Here is a 22,789-nt window from a genome sequence, read left to right as displayed (position 1 = left end):
TGAGCCCCCCACTACAAAAAGGATGTAGACAAGTTGGAGAGAGTCCAGCGGAGGGCAACAAAAGTGATTAGGGGACTGGAGCACAGGACTTATGAGGAGAGGCTAAGGAAACTGGGCTTGTTTAGTCTGCAAAAGAGAAGAATGAGGGGGGATTTGATAGCAGCCTTTAACTACATGAAAGGGGGTTCCAGGGAGGATGGAGCTAGGCTGTTCTCGGTGACAGCAGATGACAGAACAAGGAGCAATAGTCTCAAGTTGCAGTTGGGGAGGTCTAGGTTGGACAGTAGGAAAAAGTTTTTCACTAGGAGGGTGGTAAAGCACTGGAATGGGTTACCTAGGAAGGTGGTGGAATCTCCATCTTTAGAGGTTTTTAAGCTGAGGCTTGACAAAGCCCTGGCTAGGATGATATAGCTGAGGTTAGTCCTGCTTTGAGCAGGGGGTTGGACTAGATGACTTCCTGAGGTCCCTTCCAACTCTAATATTCTATGATTCTATGACTTATCCTGTGGTATTTCCAAGGCTGAGAGAGGAGTTGGAGCATGGAGGATTGTGATGTTACTCAAGCAGCCCTCCTACAAACCATAGAAAGAAACAATTCCCGGTTGCTGCTGGCTGTCATACAGCAGATGCAGTCAGTGGAGTGCCGCTTCTGGTCCCAGGAAACAAGCACTGACTGGTGGGATTGCACTGTTATGAAGGTGTAGGATGATGAGCAGTGGCTGCAGAACTTTCAGATGTGAAAGGTCATTTTCCTGGAGCTTTGCGCAGAGTTGTACCTAGCCCTGAAGGGCAGGAATACTCATTTGAGACCACTTCTGACAGTGAAGATGCCAGTGGCCATCACTCTTTGGAAGTTAGCAATGCCAGACTTCTACCAGTCAGTTAGGAATCAATTCGGAGTTGGGAAATCCACCGTGGGAGTAACTGTGATTCAAGTGTGCAAGGCCATTACTAGACTTCTGCTAAGAAGGATAGTGAGTTTGGGAAACATGCAGGACATAGTGGATGGTTTTGCCGCAATGGGGTTCCCTAACTGTGGTGGGGCGATAGATGGCATGCGCATCCCTGTCTTAGCATCAGACCACCTTGCCACAGAGTACATAAACTGAAAGGGATACTTCTCAATGATGTTGCAAGCACTGGTGGATCACAGGGGAGACTTCACTGACATTGACATGGGGTAGTCTGGAAAGAAAGATGCAAGCAGGGACTTCCTTTCCAGACCAAAAAGTAACTATTGATGATGTTGAAATGCCAGTAATTATCTTCGAAGACCCAGCCTGCCCCTTGCTCCTGAAGCTGTACACCAGGCACCTGGACAGCGATTAGGAGCGGTTCAGTAATAGGCTGAGCAAGTGCAGAATGGTGATGGAATGGGCCTTTGGGCATTTAGAGGCTCGCTGGTGCAGTTTGCTCACTAGGTTTGACCTCAGTGAAACCAATATCCCCATAGTTATCTCTGCCTGCTGTGTGCTCCCTAATATCTGTGAAACAGAGGGAGAGAAGTTTCTGCTGGATTGGGTCGTGGAGGCAGATTGGCTGGCCGCAAACATTGAGCAGCCAGATACCAGTGCAATGGTCAGAGCCCAACGAGGAGCTCTGCACATCAGGGAACTTAGAAAACCCATTTTTGTAATGAGCCATGGTAATGGGCATCACTTATCTGTGCTGTGCCTTCCCATTCCATCCCCCACCCCCTTGCAGCAGTGTCCCTACACCTCCCCTTCCCCCATCATCCTTCCCCCTGCTTGTAATAAATAAAGCGTACTTAATTACAGAGGAGTTAACTTTTATTGCACAACCGTAACAGTGGAGGGAAAAGAAAATAATTTAACTGTTAGCAACCATTGTCATGGAGCTGGGAGGGGAGAAAAAGATGCTGCTTGTCTGTGCAAACACCAAAGCCTGCACAATAAAAGTTTTTAGAAAGGCCACCTTCTCTTCCTGTTCCCTGCCCCCGGTGTTGAGTGGAGCATGTATCGCACCCTGCCCACCTTCCTTCTGGAACACTTAGGAGTCGGGGCTAGGGAAGAAGGCACTTGTTACTGGCAATTCTGCAGGGGCTGCAGAGGGAGTCCATCCTAACCACATCAGCCACACCATCAGGAGCTCATTCACCTGCAAATCTACTAATGTAATATATGCCATCATGTGCCAGCAATGCCCCTCTGCCATGTACATTAGCCAGACTGGACTTTCACTACGCAAAAGAATAAATGGACACAAATCAGACATAAAAATGATAACATCCATAAACCAGTCGGAGAGCACTTCAGTCTCCCAGGACACTCTGTAGGTGACTTGAAAGTTGCCATACTTCTACAAAAAAACTTCAAAAACAGACTTCAAAGAGAAACTGCAGAGCTGGAGCTCATATGCAAACTTCACACAATCAAACTGAGTCTGAATAGGGACTTGGAATGGTAATCTCATTACAAGAAATAATTGTCACTGTTCACACATTCTCACCTTCTAATCAATGGTTGTGAAGGCCTCATCTACTCTAACTGAATGGACTTTGCTAACACCTACCCACCCCATTGCAGTTTCTCACCCTTGGATGTATATATATATATATATATATATATATATATATACCTCCTATCTGATTTCTATTTCATGCATCTGACAAAGAGGGTTGCAGCCCACGAAAGCTTATGCCTTCAGAAATTTGTTTGTCTTTAAAGTGCTACAGGACTCTCGTTATTTTTTCTGTATACAGACTAACATGGCTACCCCTCTGGAATTCTTAAGGTGGCATATTGTGATTGTAAAACTTGACACACCAAGTACAAACTTTGCAACATAGCTACCTTAGTCTGTGCTTTATTAAAAACTTTTTTACATCCAAAATATATCCAAAATTCCCTCCATTAAAATTTTGGAAAAACAAAAGTGCAAGGAGTGGTGGTCAAAAACAACCATTTAGTTCTGTGAAATCATTTTAAAGTACAGGCTAACCTCAACAACATTCCTTAACATTTGAACTGTGGCTTTAACCCTTAGGATTTAAAAAAGAAGAAAAAGTGATAGGAAGGGGAGGGAGGAGAAGAAGCATTTTCTTGACACCCACGCAGGGCTGATGGGACCTGTCCCTCCAGGAGTCAGGGGTTCTCTCCTTCGTCAGCGACCGCCATCCTGGGACAGTCAGTTCAGCCTCTTTACGAGAATAAGATTAAGTTTTTGGAAGTATGTCTTCGGAGGTCTCCTTTGCAAACTCCTAACTTGCTGATCATTGTTTGAACGGCTCATCCGGTCCTCTCCTCCGGCTCGGGCGAAGCCGGGAGGTGAGCCGCACGGGCCTGGCCGAAGCATTTGCGCTGGGGCTGGAGGATTAATCCTGAGCCCCCGGAGCAGTTTCTCGGAGCTGGGGTTTTGCGGTGCGGCCCCCTGAGTCTTGCTTCCAGCGGGTCAAGCCATTGAGCCCCCGGGGCCTGTCTTGGAGGAAGCGAAAGGGAGACGCTGGGGCATCCAGCAGCTTCAGGGGAAGAGAGAAAGCAATGCCGGCGAGCAGCATCGCCGCTTGAGCTCGAAGCAGCGCCCTCTCAGCCCACAGCGGAAGACGCCGAGCAGCCGCGCCCGCAGAGCTTGGCCGCAGGCCTTGATCTCCCCCCACTTCTGTCACGCAAAGCAAGCGCTCCTCCCTGCGAGCTAATTGCCTGAGCCTGTGCCTCCGGCCGCCACAAGGAGGAGAAAGGCCAGGGGCGAGTGGCTCTCCAGCACACAAGGGCTTGCATTTTGGGAGGCCAACCGGGAAGAGGAAGACCACTGGAGGCGCTCAGCCCCCCGGCTGGCAAGGCCTTCTAAAGGAAAAGCAGCGTAAGGGCTCACGCGCAGCTGGAGAATGCGGGCATCGATCCCACTGCCTCTCGCATGCGAAGCGAGCGCTCTACCACTTGAGCTAAGTCCCCAAGCCATACCCGGCTCGCCCCCAGCCATCCCTGTCGTTCAGGAGGCCAAGAAGTCTCTGCCACCGCCAGTGCCTCCTTTCCGAAAGGGCCGCGGGAAGCCTTTCTTTCCCTTCCCTGTGGGGGCCTGCTAGCTCAGCTGGTTAGAGCGTGGTTCTTATAATGCCAAGGCCGTGGGTTCGAGCCCCATGCAGGCCACTGGGTGGCCTCGGGAAGGTTCCCTCCGTTTCTTTTGCGTGAGCGCTGCTGCAGCGGGGAGGCCAAAGTGGGAAGAGGAACGGGACTGAGCTCTTTTCAGAGGGCTGATAAGAGTCTTCCCGGGAGGAGGATCCAGCCAGCGGAGGGGCTGGGCCGGGGCCGGGGCCGGGGCCGGGGCCGGGGCCGGGGCCGGGGCCTGGGCCTGGGGAGCCTGCTGGGTGGGGGCTGCGCTCACCTCCTTTCCTCCCGTCTCTGGCCTCCCGGCTTGACCGGCTGGCTGAGAGGCACTTCGGCCAGGACTCGTGCTGCAGGCTTAGCCTGGCCAGCTGCCTTCCCCGCTTCTAGCACGGGAGGCTTGAGCCGGCGGCTCCCAGGGCTGCCGTTTCGCCACCATTGTCCACAATGGGTTGACCTGGTGGCCCGAATTCCTGCCGCTCGCGATGCCCCCCCAAATCGATACTACACGGGCTCGGGCTCGGGCTCTCCAGCCCAAGCCACAGAGGACGGCTTAATAGTCGGCGCCCGCAGCTAGGGAAGAGGCTTAAGACGCCGCCTGCGCGGGCTGGGGCTGGGCCTTCCCTCCCACAGCCGGCCCCCCAACACCACGCTCCAGCCCACAGCTCGGCTGGGAAGGAACAGCACTAGCACTCTTCCAAGGGGCACCAGCGCTCGAAGGCAGCTTCACTTGCTGTCTCCTCTACCCAATCCTTCCGGCCTCAGGGGAGCCCTCCCTGGGACACAGGGAAGAGGCGGGCACGGGGATCTACGTACCTCTAGCCAAAGGCGCACGCCGAGACTTTGCGCTTGCCTTCCGCTCCCACGCAGCCACCGTGGCTGCACGGTGTAAATTGCCCGCCTCTCTGAGCACTGACTACCCCTCATTTTCCTGGCCCCCGGGCAGTGCTGATGGGACCTGTCGCTCCAGGAGTCAGGGGTTCTCCCCTTCGTCAGCGAGCGCCATCCTGGGACAGTCAGTTCAGCCTCTTTACGAGAGTAAGACGAAGTTTTTGGAAGTACGTCTTCGGAGGGCTCCTTTGCAAACTCCTAACTTGCTGATCATTGTTTGTCCTGGGAAAAATATGGGTGGCAACACAGGATGTCAAGCTCTAAGATGCTACTCTAGGCCATTGCTCAGACACGGTTCCCAATGGAGAAGAGGAGGCACCAACCGGTTCCTGAGAGGCAAAGTGATGCCTCAGCCGGCTGTCAAGAAAAGGAAATGGACTCTGACCTGCACACGTGGCCGTTCTTTGGCAGGAGAAAGGGCGTGAGTGAGGCGTGTACTTTTGGGGGAAGAGCTCGGCGCCAGCAGCAGAGTGGCGCAGCGGGAGCGTGCTGGGCCCATAACCCAGAGGTCGGTGGATCGAAACCATCCTCTGCTAGCGGCTCAGGCGTCCTCGGCGCCCCTGTTTTGAGGCCGGGGTGGCCTGGAGACAGGCCCGCGAGGGAGTAGGCGGGAGGCGGTGGATGCTGCAGACTCCCTGGGAGATCCCCCCCCTGGGTCTGGCTGGCTGGGCACAAGTGAGGGGGGGAAGCCCTGCGGAAGGTGAGCGTGCCCTCTCTCCTCCTGAGGATGCAGCGCTTCCTCCCCCTGCTTCTTCTTGCCGCGGCTGCTGAGGGAGCACGGGAGGGAGGATTTCCGGCAGCCGGGCAGCTCGGCGTGGCTGGCAGGGGGAAAGAGCCCAGCCTCCCGTCTCGGCCTCTCATTGCCCCGCGTGGCTTTGCGCTTCGCCAGTCTGGTCTGAGGGGGCCACGGCTCAGGCTCAGGAGACAACGCGTTGCTTCCCTGGCAGGGCACGAAGGAGAATAAGAACTTGGTGCTACCAAGCAGCACGCAGCAGGGCAAACCTTTGAGCGCAAAGGGGCGTCTTGGAGGAAGCAAAACGGGGAGCGGTGGTGGGGCATCCAGCGAGAGGCAGCAGGCTTCCCCAGCAGCGTCCCTGGGTGGGCTCGAACCACCATCCTTTCGGTTAACAGCCGAACGCGCTGACCCATTGCGCCACAGAGACCCGGGCGTGGCTGCGGGGAATTGAGCCCCAGCCTCTTGTCTCGTACTGGCATTGCCCCGCGTGGCTGTGCGCTTCGCCACTCTGGTGAGAGGGTGCGCGGCAGCGGCTCAGGTTTCGGCAGTCTAGCGGCGCTTCTCTGGCAGGGCGCGATGCGGACGAAGATCTTCACGCTGCCAGTCTGCACGAGGCCGGGGTGGGATGCGTGGAGCATGAAGGGCTCATCCGGTCCTCTCCTCCGGCTCGGGCGAAGCCGGGAGGTGAGCCGCACGGGCCTGGCCGAAGCATTTGCGCTGGGGCTGGAGGATTAATCCTGAGCCCCCGGAGCAGTTTCTCGGAGCTGGGGTTTTGCGGTGCGGCCCCCTGAGTCTTGCTTCCAGCGGGTCAAGCCATTGAGCCCCCGGGGCCTGTCTTGGAGGAAGCGAAAGGGAGACGCTGGGGCATCCAGCAGCTTCAGGGGAAGAGAGAAAGCAATGCCGGCGAGCAGCATCGCCGCTTGAGCTCGAAGCAGCGCCCTCTCAGCCCACAGCGGAAGACGCCGAGCAGCCGCGCCCGCAGAGCTGCCGCAGGCCTTGATCTCCCCCCACTTCTGTCACGCAAAGCAAGCGCTCCTCCCTGCGAGCTAATTGCCTGAGCCTGTGCCTCCGGCCGCCACAAGGAGGAGAAAGGCCAGGGGCGAGTGGCTCTCCAGCACACAAGGGCTTGCATTTTGGGAGGCCAACCGGGAAGAGGAAGACCACTGGAGGCGCTCAGCCCCCCGGCTGGCAAGGCCTTCTAAAGGAAAAGCAGCGTAAGGGCTCACGCGCAGCTGGAGAATGCGGGCATCGATCCCACTGCCTCTCGCATGCGAAGCGAGCGCTCTACCACTTGAGCTAAGTCCCCAAGCCATACCCCGGCTCGCCCCCAGCCATCCCTGTCGTTCAGGAGGCCAAGAAGTCTCTGCCACCGCCAGTGCCTCCTTTCCGAAAGGGCCGCGGGAAGCCTTTCTTTCCCTTCCCTGTGGGGGCCTGCTAGCTCAGCTGGTTAGAGCGTGGTTCTTATAATGCCAAGGCCGTGGGTTCGAGCCCCATGCAGGCCACTGGGTGGCCTCGGGAAGGTTCCCTCCGTTTCTTTTGCGTGAGCGCTGCTGCAGCGGGGAGGCCAAAGTGGGAAGAGGAACGGGACTGAGCTCTTTTCAGAGGGCTGATAAGAGTCTTCCCGGGAGGAGGATCCAGCCAGCGGAGGGGCTGGGCCGGGGCCGGGGCCGGGGCCTCGGCCTGGGCCTGGGCCTGGGCCTGGGGAGCCTGCTGGGTGGGGGCTGCGCTCACCTCCTTTCCTCCCGTCTCTGGCCTCCCGGCTTGACCGGCTGGCTGAGAGGCACTTCGGCCAGGACTCGTGCTGCAGGCTTAGCCTGGCCAGCTGCCTTCCCCGCTTCTAGCACGGGAGGCTTGAGCCGGCGGCTCCCAGGGCTGCCGTTTCGCCACCATTGTCCACAATGGGTTGACCTGGTGGCCCGAATTCCTGCCGCTCGCGATGCCCCCCCAAATCGATACTACACGGGCTCGGGCTCGGGCTCTCCAGCCCAAGCCACAGAGGACGGCTTAATAGTCGGCGCCCGCAGCTAGGGAAGAGGCTTAAGACGCCGCCTGCGCGGGCTGGGGCTGGGCCTTCCCTCCCACAGCCGGCCCCCCAACACCACGCTCCAGCCCACAGCTCGGCTGGGAAGGAACAGCACTAGCACTCTTCCAAGGGGCACCAGCGCTCGAAGGCAGCTTCACTTGCTGTCTCCTCTACCCAATCCTTCCGGCCTCAGGGGAGCCCTCCCTGGGACACAGGGAAGAGGCGGGCACGGGGATCTACGTACCTCTAGCCAAAGGCGCACGCCGAGACTTTGCGCTTGCCTTCCGCTCCCACGCAGCCACCGTGGCTGCACGGTGTAAATTGCCCGCCTCTCTGAGCACTGACTACCCCTCATTTTCCTGGCCCCCGGGCAGTGCTGATGGGACCTGTCGCTCCAGGAGTCAGGGGTTCTCCCCTTCGTCAGCGAGCGCCATCCTGGGACAGTCAGTTCAGCCTCTTTACGAGAGTAAGACGAAGTTTTTGGAAGTACGTCTTCGGAGGGCTCCTTTGCAAACTCCTAACTTGCTGATCATTGTTTGTCCTGGGAAAAATATGGGTGGCAACACAGGATGTCAAGCTCTAAGATGCTACTCTAGGCCATTGCTCAGACACGGTTCCCAATGGAGAAGAGGAGGCACCAACCGGTTCCTGAGAGGCAAAGTGATGCCTCAGCCGGCTGTCAAGAAAAGGAAATGGACTCTGACCTGCACACGTGGCCGTTCTTTGGCAGGAGAAAGGGCGTGAGTGAGGCGTGTACTTTTGGGGGAAGAGCTCGGCGCCAGCAGCAGAGTGGCGCAGCGGGAGCGTGCTGGGCCCATAACCCAGAGGTCGATGGATCGAAACCATCCTCTGCTAGCGGCTCAGGCGTCCTCGGCGCCCCTGTTTTGAGGCCGGGGTGGCCTGGAGACAGGCCCGCGAGGGAGTAGGCGGGAGGCGGTGGATGCTGCAGACTCCCTGGGAGATCCCCCCCCTGGGTCTGGCTGGCTGGGCACAAGTGAGGGGGGGAAGCCCTGCGGAAGGTGAGCGTGCCCTCTCTCCTCCTGAGGATGCAGCGCTTCCTCCCCCTGCTTCTTCTTGCCGCGGCTGCTGAGGGAGCACGGGAGGGAGGATTTCCGGCAGCCGGGCAGCTCGGCGTGGCTGGCAGGGGGAAAGAGCCCAGCCTCCCGTCTCGGCCTCTCATTGCCCCGCGTGGCTTTGCGCTTCGCCAGTCTGGTCTGAGGGGGCCACGGCTCAGGCTCAGGAGACAACGCGTTGCTTCCCTGGCAGGGCACGAAGGAGAATAAGAACTTGGTGCTACCAAGCAGCACGCAGCAGGGCAAACCTTTGAGCGCAAAGGGGCGTCTTGGAGGAAGCAAAACGGGGAGCGGTGGTGGGGCATCCAGCGAGAGGCAGCAGGCTTCCCCAGCAGCGTCCCTGGGTGGGCTCGAACCACCATCCTTTCGGTTAACAGCCGAACGCGCTGACCCATTGCGCCACAGAGACCCGGGCGTGGCTCGGGGAATTGAGCCCCAGCCTCTTGTCTCGTACTGGCATTGCCCCGCGTGGCTGTGCGCTTCGCCACTCTGGTGAGAGGGTGCGCGGCAGCGGCTCAGGTTTCGGCAGTCTAGCGGCGCTTCTCTGGCAGGGCGCGATGCGGACGAAGATCTTCACGCTGCCAGTCTGCACGAGGCCGGGGTGGGATGCGTGGAGCATGAAGGGCTCATCCGGTCCTCTCCTCCGGCTCGGGCGAAGCCGGGAGGTGAGCCGCACGGGCCTGGCCGAAGCATTTGCGCTGGGGCTGGAGGATTAATCCTGAGCCCCCGGAGCAGTTTCTCGGAGCTGGGGTTTTGCGGTGCGGCCCCCTGAGTCTTGCTTCCAGCGGGTCAAGCCATTGAGCCCCCGGGGCCTGTCTTGGAGGAAGCGAAAGGGAGACGCTGGGGCATCCAGCAGCTTCAGGGGAAGAGAGAAAGCAATGCCGGCGAGCAGCATCGCCGCTTGAGCTCGAAGCAGCGCCCTCTCAGCCCACAGCGGAAGACGCCGAGCAGCCGCGCCCGCAGAGCTTGGCCGCAGGCCTTGATCTCCCCCCACTTCTGTCACGCAAAGCAAGCGCTCCTCCCTGCGAGCTAATTGCCTGAGCCTGTGCCTCCGGCCGCCACAAGGAGGAGAAAGGCCAGGGGCGAGTGGCTCTCCAGCACACAAGGGCTTGCATTTTGGGAGGCCAACCGGGAAGAGGAAGACCACTGGAGGCGCTCAGCCCCCCCGGCTGGCAAGGCCTTCTAAAGGAAAAGCAGCGTAAGGGCTCACGCGCAGCTGGAGAATGCGGGCATCGATCCCACTGCCTCTCGCATGCGAAGCGAGCGCTCTACCACTTGAGCTAAGTCCCCAAGCCATACCCGGCTCGCCCCCAGCCATCCCTGTCGTTCAGGAGGCCAAGAAGTCTCTGCCACCGCCAGTGCCTCCTTTCCGAAAGGGCCGCGGGAAGCCTTTCTTTCCCTTCCCTGTGGGGGCCTGCTAGCTCAGCTGGTTAGAGCGTGGTTCTTATAATGCCAAGGCCGTGGGTTCGAGCCCCATGCAGGCCACTGGGTGGCCTCGGGAAGGTTCCCTCCGTTTCTTTTGCGTGAGCGCTGCTGCAGCGGGGAGGCCAAAGTGGGAAGAGGAACGGGACTGAGCTCTTTTCAGAGGGCTGATAAGAGTCTTCCCGGGAGGAGGATCCAGCCAGCGGAGGGGCTGGGCCGGGGCCGGGGCCGGGGCCTCGGCCTGGGCCTGGGCCTGGGGAGCCTGCTGGGTGGGGGCTGCGCTCACCTCCTTTCCTCCCGTCTCTGGCCTCCCGGCTTGACCGGCTGGCTGAGAGGCACTTCGGCCAGGACTCGTGCTGCAGGCTTAGCCTGGCCAGCTGCCTTCCCCGCTTCTAGCACGGGAGGCTTGAGCCGGCGGCTCCCAGGGCTGCCGTTTCGCCACCATTGTCCACAATGGGTTGACCTGGTGGCCCGAATTCCTGCCGCTCGCGATGCCCCCCCAAATCGATACTACACGGGCTCGGGCTCGGGCTCTCCAGCCCAAGCCACAGAGGACGGCTTAATAGTCGGCGCCCGCAGCTAGGGAAGAGGCTTAAGACGCCGCCTGCGCGGGCTGGGGCTGGGCCTTCCCTCCCACAGCCGGCCCCCCAACACCACGCTCCAGCCCACAGCTCGGCTGGGAAGGAACAGCACTAGCACTCTTCCAAGGGGCACCAGCGCTCGAAGGCAGCTTCACTTGCTGTCTCCTCTACCCAATCCTTCCGGCCTCAGGGGAGCCCTCCCTGGGACACAGGGAAGAGGCGGGCACGGGGATCTACGTACCTCTAGCCAAAGGCGCACGCCGAGACTTTGCGCTTGCCTTCCGCTCCCACGCAGCCACCGTGGCTGCACGGTGTAAATTGCCCGCCTCTCTGAGCACTGACTACCCCTCATTTTCCTGGCCCCCGGGCAGTGCTGATGGGACCTGTCGCTCCAGGAGTCAGGGGTTCTCCCCTTCGTCAGCGAGCGCCATCCTGGGACAGTCAGTTCAGCCTCTTTACGAGAGTAAGACGAAGTACGTCTTCGGAGGGCTCCTTTGCAAACTCCTAACTTGCTGATCATTGTTTGTCCTGGGAAAAATATGGGTGGCAACACAGGATGTCAAGCTCTAAGATGCTACTCTAGGCCATTGCTCAGACACGGTTCCCAATGGAGAAGAGGAGGCACCAACCGGTTCCTGAGAGGCAAAGTGATGCCTCAGCCGGCTGTCAAGAAAAGGAAATGGACTCTGACCTGCACACGTGGCCGTTCTTTGGCAGGAGAAAGGGCGTGAGTGAGGCGTGTACTTTTGGGGGAAGAGCTCGGCGCCAGCAGCAGAGTGGCGCAGCGGGAGCGTGCTGGGCCCATAACCCAGAGGTCGATGGATCGAAACCATCCTCTGCTAGCGGCTCAGGCGTCCTCGGCGCCCCTGTTTTGAGGCCGGGGTGGCCTGGAGACAGGCCCGCGAGGGAGTAGGCGGGAGGCGGTGGATGCTGCAGACTCCCTGGGAGATCCCCCCCCTGGGTCTGGCTGGCTGGGCACAAGTGAGGGGGGGAAGCCCTGCGGAAGGTGAGCGTGCCCTCTCTCCTCCTGAGGATGCAGCGCTTCCTCCCCCTGCTTCTTCTTGCCGCGGCTGCTGAGGGAGCACGGGAGGGAGGATTTCCGGCAGCCGGGCAGCTCGGCGTGGCTGGCAGGGGGAAAGAGCCCAGCCTCCCGTCTCGGCCTCTCATTGCCCCGCGTGGCTTTGCGCTTCGCCAGTCTGGTCTGAGGGGGCCACGGCTCAGGCTCAGGAGACAACGCGTTGCTTCCCTGGCAGGGCACGAAGGAGAATAAGAACTTGGTGCTACCAAGCAGCACGCAGCAGGGCAAACCTTTGAGCGCAAAGGGGCGTCTTGGAGGAAGCAAAACGGGGAGCGGTGGTGGGGCATCCAGCGAGAGGCAGCAGGCTTCCCCAGCAGCGTCCCTGGGTGGGCTCGAACCACCATCCTTTCGGTTAACAGCCGAACGCGCTGACCCATTGCGCCACAGAGACCCGGGCGTGGCTGCGGGGAATTGAGCCCCAGCCTCTTGTCTCGTACTGGCATTGCCCCGCGTGGCTGTGCGCTTCGCCACTCTGGTGAGAGGGTGCGCGGCAGCGGCTCAGGTTTCGGCAGTCTAGCGGCGCTTCTCTGGCAGGGCGCGATGCGGACGAAGATCTTCACGCTGCCAGTCTGCACGAGGCCGGGGTGGGATGCGTGGAGCATGAAGGGCTCATCCGGTCCTCTCCTCCGGCTCGGGCGAAGCCGGGAGGTGAGCCGCACGGGCCTGGCCGAAGCATTTGCGCTGGGGCTGGAGGATTAATCCTGAGCCCCCGGAGCAGTTTCTCGGAGCTGGGGTTTTGCGGTGCGGCCCCCTGAGTCTTGCTTCCAGCGGGTCAAGCCATTGAGCCCCCGGGGCCTGTCTTGGAGGAAGCGAAAGGGAGACGCTGGGGCATCCAGCAGCTTCAGGGGAAGAGAGAAAGCAATGCCGGCGAGCAGCATCGCCGCTTGAGCTCGAAGCAGCGCCCTCTCAGCCCACAGCGGAAGACGCCGAGCAGCCGCGCCCGCAGAGCTTGGCCGCAGGCCTTGATCTCCCCCCACTTCTGTCACGCAAAGCAAGCGCTCCTCCCTGCGAGCTAATTGCCTGAGCCTGTGCCTCCGGCCGCCACAAGGAGGAGAAAGGCCAGGGGCGAGTGGCTCTCCAGCACACAAGGGCTTGCATTTTGGGAGGCCAACCGGGAAGAGGAAGACCACTGGAGGCGCTCAGCCCCCCGGCTGGCAAGGCCTTCTAAAGGAAAAGCAGCGTAAGGGCTCACGCGCAGCTGGAGAATGCGGGCATCGATCCCACTGCCTCTCGCATGCGAAGCGAGCGCTCTACCACTTGAGCTAAGTCCCCAAGCCATACCCCGGCTCGCCCCCAGCCATCCCTGTCGTTCAGGAGGCCAAGAAGTCTCTGCCACCGCCAGTGCCTCCTTTCCGAAAGGGCCGCGGGAAGCCTTTCTTTCCCTTCCCTGTGGGGGCCTGCTAGCTCAGCTGGTTAGAGCGTGGTTCTTATAATGCCAAGGCCGTGGGTTCGAGCCCCATGCAGGCCACTGGGTGGCCTCGGGAAGGTTCCCTCCGTTTCTTTTGCGTGAGCGCTGCTGCAGCGGGGAGGCCAAAGTGGGAAGAGGAACGGGACTGAGCTCTTTTCAGAGGGCTGATAAGAGTCTTCCCGGGAGGAGGATCCAGCCAGCGGAGGGGCTGGGCCGGGGCCGGGGCCGGGGCCGGGGCCTCGGCCTGGGCCTGGGCCTGGGGAGCCTGCTGGGTGGGGGCTGCGCTCACCTCCTTTCCTCCCGTCTCTGGCCTCCCGGCTTGACCGGCTGGCTGAGAGGCACTTCGGCCAGGACTCGTGCTGCAGGCTTAGCCTGGCCAGCTGCCTTCCCCGCTTCTAGCACGGGAGGCTTGAGCCGGCGGCTCCCAGGGCTGCCGTTTCGCCACCATTGTCCACAATGGGTTGACCTGGTGGCCCGAATTCCTGCCGCTCGCGATGCCCCCCCAAATCGATACTACACGGGCTCGGGCTCGGGCTCTCCAGCCCAAGCCACAGAGGACGGCTTAATAGTCGGCGCCCGCAGCTAGGGAAGAGGCTTAAGACGCCGCCTGCGCGGGCTGGGGCTGGGCCTTCCCTCCCACAGCCGGCCCCCCAACACCACGCTCCAGCCCACAGCTCGGCTGGGAAGGAACAGCACTAGCACTCTTCCAAGGGGCACCAGCGCTCGAAGGCAGCTTCACTTGCTGTCTCCTCTACCCAATCCTTCCGGCCTCAGGGGAGCCCTCCCTGGGACACAGGGAAGAGGCGGGCACGGGGATCTACGTACCTCTAGCCAAAGGCGCACGCCGAGACTTTGCGCTTGCCTTCCGCTCCCACGCAGCCACCGTGGCTGCACGGTGTAAATTGCCCGCCTCTCTGAGCACTGACTACCCCTCATTTTCCTGGCCCCCGGGCAGTGCTGATGGGACCTGTCGCTCCAGGAGTCAGGGGTTCTCCCCTTCGTCAGCGAGCGCCATCCTGGGACAGTCAGTTCAGCCTCTTTACGAGAGTAAGACGAAGTACGTCTTCGGAGGGCTCCTTTGCAAACTCCTAACTTGCTGATCATTGTTTGTCCTGGGAAAAATATGGGTGGCAACACAGGATGTCAAGCTCTAAGATGCTACTCTAGGCCATTGCTCAGACACGGTTCCCAATGGAGAAGAGGAGGCACCAACCGGTTCCTGAGAGGCAAAGTGATGCCTCAGCCGGCTGTCAAGAAAAGGAAATGGACTCTGACCTGCACACGTGGCCGTTCTTTGGCAGGAGAAAGGGCGTGAGTGAGGCGTGTACTTTTGGGGGAAGAGCTCGGCGCCAGCAGCAGAGTGGCGCAGCGGGAGCGTGCTGGGCCCATAACCCAGAGGTCGGTGGATCGAAACCATCCTCTGCTAGCGGCTCAGGCGTCCTCGGCGCCCCTGTTTTGAGGCCGGGGTGGCCTGGAGACAGGCCCGCGAGGGAGTAGGCGGGAGGCGGTGGATGCTGCAGACTCCCTGGGAGATCCCCCCCCTGGGTCTGGCTGGCTGGGCACAAGTGAGGGGGGGAAGCCCTGCGGAAGGTGAGCGTGCCCTCTCTCCTCCTGAGGATGCAGCGCTTCCTCCCCCTGCTTCTTCTTGCCGCGGCTGCTGAGGGAGCACGGGAGGGAGGATTTCCGGCAGCCGGGCAGCTCGGCGTGGCTGGCAGGGGGAAAGAGCCCAGCCTCCCGTCTCGGCCTCTCATTGCCCCGCGTGGCTTTGCGCTTCGCCAGTCTGGTCTGAGGGGGCCACGGCTCAGGCTCAGGAGACAACGCGTTGCTTCCCTGGCAGGGCACGAAGGAGAATAAGAACTTGGTGCTACCAAGCAGCACGCAGCAGGGCAAACCTTTGAGCGCAAAGGGGCGTCTTGGAGGAAGCAAAACAGGGAGCGGTGGTGGGGCATCCAGCGAGAGGCAGCAGGCTTCCCCAGCAGCGTCCCTGGGTGGGCTCGAACCACCATCCTTTCGGTTAACAGCCGAACGCGCTGACCCATTGCGCCACAGAGACCCGGGCGTGGCTCCGGGGAATTGAGCCCCAGCCTCTTGTCTCGTACTGGCATTGCCCCGCGTGGCTGTGCGCTTCGCCACTCTGGTGAGAGGGTGCGCGGCAGCGGCTCAGGTTTCGGCAGTCTAGCGGCGCTTCTCTGGCAGGGCGCGATGCGGACGAAGATCTTCACGCTGCCAGTCTGCACGAGGCCGGGGTGGGATGCGTGGAGCATGAAGGGCTCATCCGGTCCTCTCCTCCGGCTCGGGCGAAGCCGGGAGGTGAGCCGCACGGGCCTGGCCGAAGCATTTGCGCTGGGGCTGGAGGATTAATCCTGAGCCCCCGGAGCAGTTTCTCGGAGCTGGGGTTTTGCGGTGCGGCCCCCTGAGTCTTGCTTCCAGCGGGTCAAGCCATTGAGCCCCCGGGGCCTGTCTTGGAGGAAGCGAAAGGGAGACGCTGGGGCATCCAGCAGCTTCAGGGGAAGAGAGAAAGCAATGCCGGCGAGCAGCATCGCCGCTTGAGCTCGAAGCAGCGCCCTCTCAGCCCACAGCGGAAGACGCCGAGCAGCCGCGCCCGCAGAGCTTGGCCGCAGGCCTTGATCTCCCCCCACTTCTGTCACGCAAAGCAAGCGCTCCTCCCTGCGAGCTAATTGCCTGAGCCTGTGCCTCCGGCCGCCACAAGGAGGAGAAAGGCCAGGGGCGAGTGGCTCTCCAGCACACAAGGGCTTGCATTTTGGGAGGCCAACCGGGAAGAGGAAGACCACTGGAGGCGCTCAGCCCCCCGGCTGGCAAGGCCTTCTAAAGGAAAAGCAGCATAAGGGCTCACGCGCAGCTGGAGAATGCGGGCATCGATCCCACTGCCTCTCGCATGCGAAGCGAGCGCTCTACCACTTGAGCTAAGTCCCCAAGCCATACCCCGGCTCGCCCCCAGCCATCCCTGTCGTTCAGGAGGCCAAGAAGTCTCTGCCACCGCCAGTGCCTCCTTTCCGAAAGGGCCGCGGGAAGCCTTTCTTTCCCTTCCCTGTGGGGGCCTGCTAGCTCAGCTGGTTAGAGCGTGGTTCTTATAATGCCAAGGCCGTGGGTTCGAGCCCCATGCAGGCCACTGGGTGGCCTCGGGAAGGTTCCCTCCGTTTCTTTTGCGTGAGCGCTGCTGCAGCGGGGAGGCCAAAGTGGGAAGAGGAACGGGACTGAGCTCTTTTCAGAGGGCTGATAAGAGTCTTCCCGGGAGGAGGATCCAGCCAGCGGAGGGGCTGGGCCGGGGCCGGGGCCGGGGCCGGGGCCTGGGCCTGGGCCTGGGCCTGGGGAGGCTGCTGGGTGGGGGCTGCGCTCACCTCCTTTCCTCCCGTCTCTGGCCTCCCGGCTTGACCGGCTGGCTGAGAGGCACTTCGGCCAGGACTCGTGCTGCAGGCTTAGCCTGGCCAGCTGCCTTCCCCGCTTCTAGCACGGGAGGCTTGAGCCGGCGGCTCCCAGGGCTGCCGTTTCGCCACCATTGTCCACAATGGGTTGACCTGGTGGCCCGAATTCCTGCCGCTCGCGATGCCCCCCCAAATCGATACTACACGGGCTCGGGCTCGGGCTCTCCAGCCCAAGCCACAGAGGACGGCTTAATAGTCGGCGCCCGCAGCTAGGGAAGAGGCTTAAGACGCCGCCTGCGCGGGCTGGGGCTGGGCCTTCCCTCCCACAGCCGGCCCCCCAACACCACGCTCCAGCCCACAGCTCGGCTGGGAAGGAACAGCACTAGCACTCTTCCAAGGGGCACCAGCGCTCGAAGGCAGCTTCACTTGCTGTCTCCTCTACCCAATCCTTCCGGCCTCAGGGGAGCCCTCCCTGGGACACAGGGAAGAGGCGGGCACGGGGATCTACGTACCTCTAGCCAAAGGCGCACGCCGAGACTTTGCGCTTGCCTTCCGCTCCCACGCAGCCACCGTGGCTGCACGGTGTAAATTGCCCGCCTCTCTGAGCACTGACTACCCCTCATTTTCCTGGCCCCCGGGCAGTGCTGATGGGACCTGTCGCTCCAGGAGTCAGGGGTTCTCCCCTTCGTCAGCGAGCGCCATCCTGGGACAGTCAGTTCAGCCTCTTTACGAGAGTAAGACGAAGTACGTCTTCGGAGGGCTCCTTTGCAAACTCCTAACTTGCTGATCATTGTTTGTCCTGGGAAAAATATGGGTGGCAACACAGGATGTCAAGCTCTAAGATGCTACTCTAGGCCATTGCTCAGACACGGTTCCCAATGGAGAAGAGGAGGCACCAACCGGTTCCTGAGAGGCAAAGTGATGCCTCAGCCGGCTGTCAAGAAAAGGAAATGGACTCTGACCTGCACACGTGGCCGTTCTTTGGCAGGAGAAAGGGCGTGAGTGAGGCGTGTACTTTTGGGGGAAGAGCTCGGCGCCAGCAGCAGAGTGGCGCAGCGGGAGCGTGCTGGGCCCATAACCCAGAGGTCGGTGGATCGAAACCATCCTCTGCTAGCGGCTCAGGCGTCCTCGGCGCCCCTGTTTTGAGGCCGGGGTGGCCTGGAGACAGGCCCGCGAGGGAGTAGGCGGGAGGCGGTGGATGCTGCAGACTCCCTGGGAGATCCCCCCCCTGGGTCTGGCTGGCTGGGCACAAGTGAGGGGGGGAAGCCCTGCGGAAGGTGAGCGTGCCCTCTCTCCTCCTGAGGATGCAGCGCTTCCTCCCCCTGCTTCTTCTTGCCGCGGCTGCTGAGGGAGCACGGGAGGGAGGATTTCCGGCAGCCGGGCAGCTCGGCGTGGCTGGCAGGGGGAAAGAGCCCAGCCTCCCGTCTCGGCCTCTCATTGCCCCGCGTGGCTTTGCGCTTCGCCAGTCTGGTCTGAGGGGGCCACGGCTCAGGCTCAGGAGACAACGCGTTGCTTCCCTGGCAGGGCACGAAGGAGAATAAGAACTTGGTGCTACCAAGCAGCACGCAGCAGGGCAAACCTTTGAGCGCAAAGGGGCGTCTTGGAGGAAGCAAAACGGGGAGCGGTGGTGGGGCATCCAGCGAGAGGCAGCAGGCTTCCCCAGCAGCGTCCCTGGGTGGGCTCGAACCACCATCCTTTCGGTTAACAGCCGAACGCGCTGACCCATTGCGCCACAGAGACCCGGGCGTGGCTCCGGGGAATTGAGCCCCAGCCTCTTGTCTCGTACTGGCATTGCCCCGCGTGGCTGTGCGCTTCGCCACTCTGGTGAGAGGGTGCGCGGCAGCGGCTCAGGTTTCGGCAGTCTAGCGGCGCTTCTCTGGCAGGGCGCGATGCGGACGAAGATCTTCACGCTGCCAGTCTGCACGAGGCCGGGGTGGGATGCGTGGAGCATGAAGGGCTCATCCGGTCCTCTCCTCCGGCTCGGGCGAAGCCGGGAGGTGAGCCGCACGGGCCTGGCCGAAGCATTTGCGCTGGGGCTGGAGGATTAATCCTGAGCCCCCGGAGCAGTTTCTCGGAGCTGGGGTTTTGCGGTGCGGCCCCCTGAGTCTTGCTTCCAGCGGGTCAAGCCATTGAGCCCCCGGGGCCTGTCTTGGAGGAAGCGAAAGGGAGACGCTGGGGCATCCAGCAGCTTCAGGGGAAGAGAGAAAGCAATGCCGGCGAGCAGCATCGCCGCTTGAGCTCGAAGCAGCGCCCTCTCAGCCCACAGCGGAAGACGCCGAGCAGCCGCGCCCGCAGAGCTTGGCCGCAGGCCTTGATCTCCCCCCACTTCTGTCACGCAAAGCAAGCGCTCCTCCCTGCGAGCTAATTGCCTGAGCCTGTGCCTCCGGCCGCCACAAGGAGGAGAAAGGCCAGGGGCGAGTGGCTCTCCAGCACACAAGGGCTTGCATTTTGGGAGGCCAACCGGGAAGAGGAAGACCACTGGAGGCGCTCAGCCCCCCGGCTGGCAAGGCCTTCTAAAGGAAAAGCAGCATAAGGGCTCACGCGCAGCTGGAGAATGCGGGCATCGATCCCACTGCCTCTCGCATGCGAAGCGAGCGCTCTACCACTTGAGCTAAGTCCCCAAGCCATACCCCGGCTCGCCCCCAGCCATCCCTGTCGTTCAGGAGGCCAAGAAGTCTCTGCCACCGCCAGTGCCTCCTTTCCGAAAGGGCCGCGGGAAGCCTTTCTTTCCCTTCCCTGTGGGGGCCTGCTAGCTCAGCTGGTTAGAGCGTGGTTCTTATAATGCCAAGGCCGTGGGTTCGAGCCCCATGCAGGCCACTGGGTGGCCTCGGGAAGGTTCCCTCCGTTTCTTTTGCGTGAGCGCTGCTGCAGCGGGGAGGCCAAAGTGGGAAGAGGAACGGGACTGAGCTCTTTTCAGAGGGCTGATAAGAGTCTTCCCGGGAGGAGGATCCAGCCAGCGGAGGGGCTGGGCCGGGGCCGGGGCCGGGGCCTGGGCCTGGGCCTGGGCCTGGGGAGCCTGCTGGGTGGGGGCTGCGCTCACCTCCTTTCCTCCCGTCTCTGGCCTCCCGGCTTGACCGGCTGGCTGAGAGGCACTTCGGCCAGGACTCGTGCTGCAGGCTTAGCCTGGCCAGCTGCCTTCCCCGCTTCTAGCACGGGAGGCTTGAGCCGGCGGCTCCCAGGGCTGCCGTTTCGCCACCATTGTCCACAATGGGTTGACCTGGTGGCCCGAATTCCTGCCGCTCGCGATGCCCCCCCAAATCGATACTACACGGGCTCGGGCTCGGGCTCTCCAGCCCAAGCCACAGAGGACGGCTTAATAGTCGGCGCCCGCAGCTAGGGAAGAGGCTTAAGACGCCGCCTGCGCGGGCTGGGGCTGGGCCTTCCCTCCCACAGCCGGCCCCCCAACACCACGCTCCAGCCCACAGCTCGGCTGGGAAGGAACAGCACTAGCACTCTTCCAAGGGGCACCAGCGCTCGAAGGCAGCTTCACTTGCTGTCTCCTCTACCCAATCCTTCCGGCCTCAGGGGAGCCCTCCCTGGGACACAGGGAAGAGGCGGGCACGGGGATCTACGTACCTCTAGCCAAAGGCGCACGCCGAGACTTTGCGCTTGCCTTCCGCTCCCACGCAGCCACCGTGGCTGCACGGTGTAAATTGCCCGCCTCTCTGAGCACTGACTACCCCTCATTTTCCTGGCCCCCGGGCAGTGCTGATGGGACCTGTCGCTCCAGGAGTCAGGGGTTCTCCCCTTCGTCAGCGAGCGCCATCCTGGGACAGTCAGTTCAGCCTCTTTACGAGAGTAAGACGAAGTACGTCTTCGGAGGGCTCCTTTGCAAACTCCTAACTTGCTGATCATTGTTTGTCCTGGGAAAAATATGGGTGGCAACACAGGATGTCAAGCTCTAAGATGCTACTCTAGGCCATTGCTCAGACACGGTTCCCAATGGAGAAGAGGAGGCACCAACCGGTTCCTGAGAGGCAAAGTGATGCCTCAGCCGGCTGTCAAGAAAAGGAAATGGACTCTGACCTGCACACGTGGCCGTTCTTTGGCAGGAGAAAGGGCGTGAGTGAGGCGTGTACTTTTGGGGGAAGAGCTCGGCGCCAGCAGCAGAGTGGCGCAGCGGGAGCGTGCTGGGCCCATAACCCAGAGGTCGATGGATCGAAACCATCCTCTGCTAGCGGCTCAGGCGTCCTCGGCGCCCCTGTTTTGAGGCCGGGGTGGCCTGGAGACAGGCCCGCGAGGGAGTAGGCGGGAGGCGGTGGATGCTGCAGACTCCCTGGGAGATCCCCCCCCCTGGGTCTGGCTGGCTGGGCATAAGTGAGGGGGGGAAGCCCTGCGGAAGGTGAGCGTGCCCTCTCTCCTCCTGAGGATGCAGCGCTTCCTCCCCCTGCTTCTTCTTGCCGCGGCTGCTGAGGGAGCACGGGAGGGAGGATTTCCGGCAGCCGGGCAGCTCGGCGTGGCTGGCAGGGGGAAAGAGCCCAGCCTCCCGTCTCGGCCTCTCATTGCCCCGCGTGGCTTTGCGCTTCGCCAGTCTGGTCTGAGGGGGCCACGGCTCAGGCTCAGGAGACAACGCGTTGCTTCCCTGGCAGGGCACGAAGGAGAATAAGAACTTGGTGCTACCAAGCAGCACGCAGCAGGGCAAACCTTTGAGCGCAAAGGGGCGTCTTGGAGGAAGCAAAACGGGGAGCGGTGGTGGGGCATCCAGCGAGAGGCAGCAGGCTTCCCCAGCAGCGTCCCTGGGTGGGCTCGAACCACCATCCTTTCGGGCGTGGAGGAGGGATCCACCCTTATTTATTGGATGGATTTATTAGTGGGATGGATTCAACTAGCTGCACAATAATCCTCCTATGTCGTGCTTTAAACATTCAACCCCTTTCCACACCCTACATCACTATCAATCCCACCGTTTATGTTTTGTCAGTTGTCTAGTAATTACAGCAAGGGGACTGGGGAGTCCAGATTCCTGGGTTCTATCTCCAACTCAAGGAGGAGAGTTGTGTTTAGGGGTTAGAGTGGGGGGATTAAGGGAGCCAGGATTCCTGGATTCTATCCCCGGCTTTGGTAGGGGAGTGGTGTCTATAGGGTTAGCACGGGGGGCGGGGGTAGGAGCCAGGACTCCTGGGTTTTATCTCCAGGTCTGGGAGGTAAGCGGGGGTCTGGTGGCTAGAACCAGGGGTTTTGATTCTGTGTCCAGTTCTGATCCCTTGGGCAAGTCACTTCCCCTTTCTTGGGCCTCCATTTCCCCCTCTATTAAACAGTGATACTGACCCACTTTTATAAAGTGCTTAGAAAGCAGAGCTTTTTTTGGACACAATATGCCTCTTCAACCAAATCCAGATTTGCTGTGAACATTTTCAATTCTGCCAGTGTTCTCTGATTTTTTACTTTGTTTCATTCTACAATAGTATTTTTCAATTTGTTCTGGTTTTTGAAAGCTGAAAAAAATTCTCTGGTTTTGATATTTGGTTTTGGGGATTCACTCTCCCCTTTCTTGTCCGTCTCCCTGTTTATTTCCCCCAAGGAAAACAGGATGAAAATATGGGACGGGTGGGGGTGGAAACTCAGCTCATTGTACTGTATCCTGCCAATCAGTAACAGCCAGGTACGTGGAATTCCATCTCTTCCTTATTCCTCCTCCACCCTATATAATAAACCACAGACACTCATCGCCATTTGCTGTTCCAACTGCAACTATGAATTTCACTTGCCTTTCAGGTTCCTGCTTGCGGAGATCTCCCATCTCTCGCTGCCCGGGTTGCTGCACTCCCTTCCCTCCCACCACACCCTTTAAATGCTATCTTCCCTAGAATTTCCTGACATGGAAGATTGCAGTGAGTGAACAAGGGAATTGCAGGAAAAGAGGGTTATGCCGAACGGATAGTGGCTATATTCAGTTCATGTTTCCATTGGGATCCTTTCACTGGCAATAACTGCAGTGAAAGGAGGGTGGGCATTGATTTTACACCTCCTTGTTCTCAGCATCCTATAAACGGATTACCCCCATGTGTAGAGTTCGGTGTCTCTTTGCTGGTTTTTCCTCTTTTGTGCTTTTCCACGCTGAGCCTCTCTAGCTCTCATCTTGACTCCACCTTATGGACCCTAATTGTTTATCTCTACTGCCAGACTGTTCTTA

General features: G+C 60.5%; 11 non-coding genes across 11 annotated transcripts; 6 read left to right on the top strand and 5 right to left on the bottom strand.

Annotated features, from left to right (window-relative positions):
• The first annotated feature begins 4,032 nt into the window (after positions 1–4,032).
• Positions 4,033–4,106, top strand: TRNAI-UAU (transfer RNA isoleucine (anticodon UAU)). Its single transcript has one exon. It is a non-coding gene; the product is annotated as a tRNA-Ile (tRNA).
• Positions 4,107–6,041: 1,935 nt separating this feature from the next.
• TRNAN-GUU (transfer RNA asparagine (anticodon GUU)) lies at positions 6,042–6,115 on the bottom strand. The gene has a single exon. It is a non-coding gene; the product is annotated as a tRNA-Asn (tRNA).
• Positions 6,116–7,116: 1,001 nt separating this feature from the next.
• TRNAI-UAU (transfer RNA isoleucine (anticodon UAU)) lies at positions 7,117–7,190 on the top strand. Its single transcript has one exon. It is a non-coding gene; the product is annotated as a tRNA-Ile (tRNA).
• A 1,929-nt stretch (positions 7,191–9,119) lies between these two features.
• TRNAN-GUU (transfer RNA asparagine (anticodon GUU)) lies at positions 9,120–9,193 on the bottom strand. Its single transcript has one exon. It is a non-coding gene; the product is annotated as a tRNA-Asn (tRNA).
• Positions 9,194–10,195: 1,002 nt separating this feature from the next.
• Positions 10,196–10,269, top strand: TRNAI-UAU (transfer RNA isoleucine (anticodon UAU)). Its single transcript has one exon. It is a non-coding gene; the product is annotated as a tRNA-Ile (tRNA).
• A 1,913-nt stretch (positions 10,270–12,182) lies between these two features.
• TRNAN-GUU (transfer RNA asparagine (anticodon GUU)) lies at positions 12,183–12,256 on the bottom strand. Its single transcript has one exon. It is a non-coding gene; the product is annotated as a tRNA-Asn (tRNA).
• A 1,003-nt stretch (positions 12,257–13,259) lies between these two features.
• On the top strand, positions 13,260–13,333 carry TRNAI-UAU (transfer RNA isoleucine (anticodon UAU)). Its single transcript has one exon. It is a non-coding gene; the product is annotated as a tRNA-Ile (tRNA).
• Positions 13,334–15,252: 1,919 nt separating this feature from the next.
• TRNAN-GUU (transfer RNA asparagine (anticodon GUU)) lies at positions 15,253–15,326 on the bottom strand. Its single transcript has one exon. It is a non-coding gene; the product is annotated as a tRNA-Asn (tRNA).
• A 1,003-nt stretch (positions 15,327–16,329) lies between these two features.
• Positions 16,330–16,403, top strand: TRNAI-UAU (transfer RNA isoleucine (anticodon UAU)). The gene has a single exon. It is a non-coding gene; the product is annotated as a tRNA-Ile (tRNA).
• Positions 16,404–18,322: 1,919 nt separating this feature from the next.
• On the bottom strand, positions 18,323–18,396 carry TRNAN-GUU (transfer RNA asparagine (anticodon GUU)). Its single transcript has one exon. It is a non-coding gene; the product is annotated as a tRNA-Asn (tRNA).
• Positions 18,397–19,399: 1,003 nt separating this feature from the next.
• TRNAI-UAU (transfer RNA isoleucine (anticodon UAU)) lies at positions 19,400–19,473 on the top strand. Its single transcript has one exon. It is a non-coding gene; the product is annotated as a tRNA-Ile (tRNA).
• The last annotated feature ends 3,316 nt before the right edge of the window (positions 19,474–22,789 follow it).

The sequence above is a fragment of the Emydura macquarii genome, unplaced genomic scaffold (assembly GCF_026122565.2).
Source record: "Emydura macquarii macquarii isolate MOO-44397 ecotype Brisbane River unplaced genomic scaffold, CSIRO-AGI_Emac_v2 contig_1132, whole genome shotgun sequence".
Lineage (NCBI taxonomy): Eukaryota > Metazoa > Chordata > Testudines > Chelidae > Emydura > Emydura macquarii.
The sequence above is the reverse complement of the archived record's forward strand: the minus strand, read 5'-3'. Positions and strand labels throughout refer to the sequence as shown.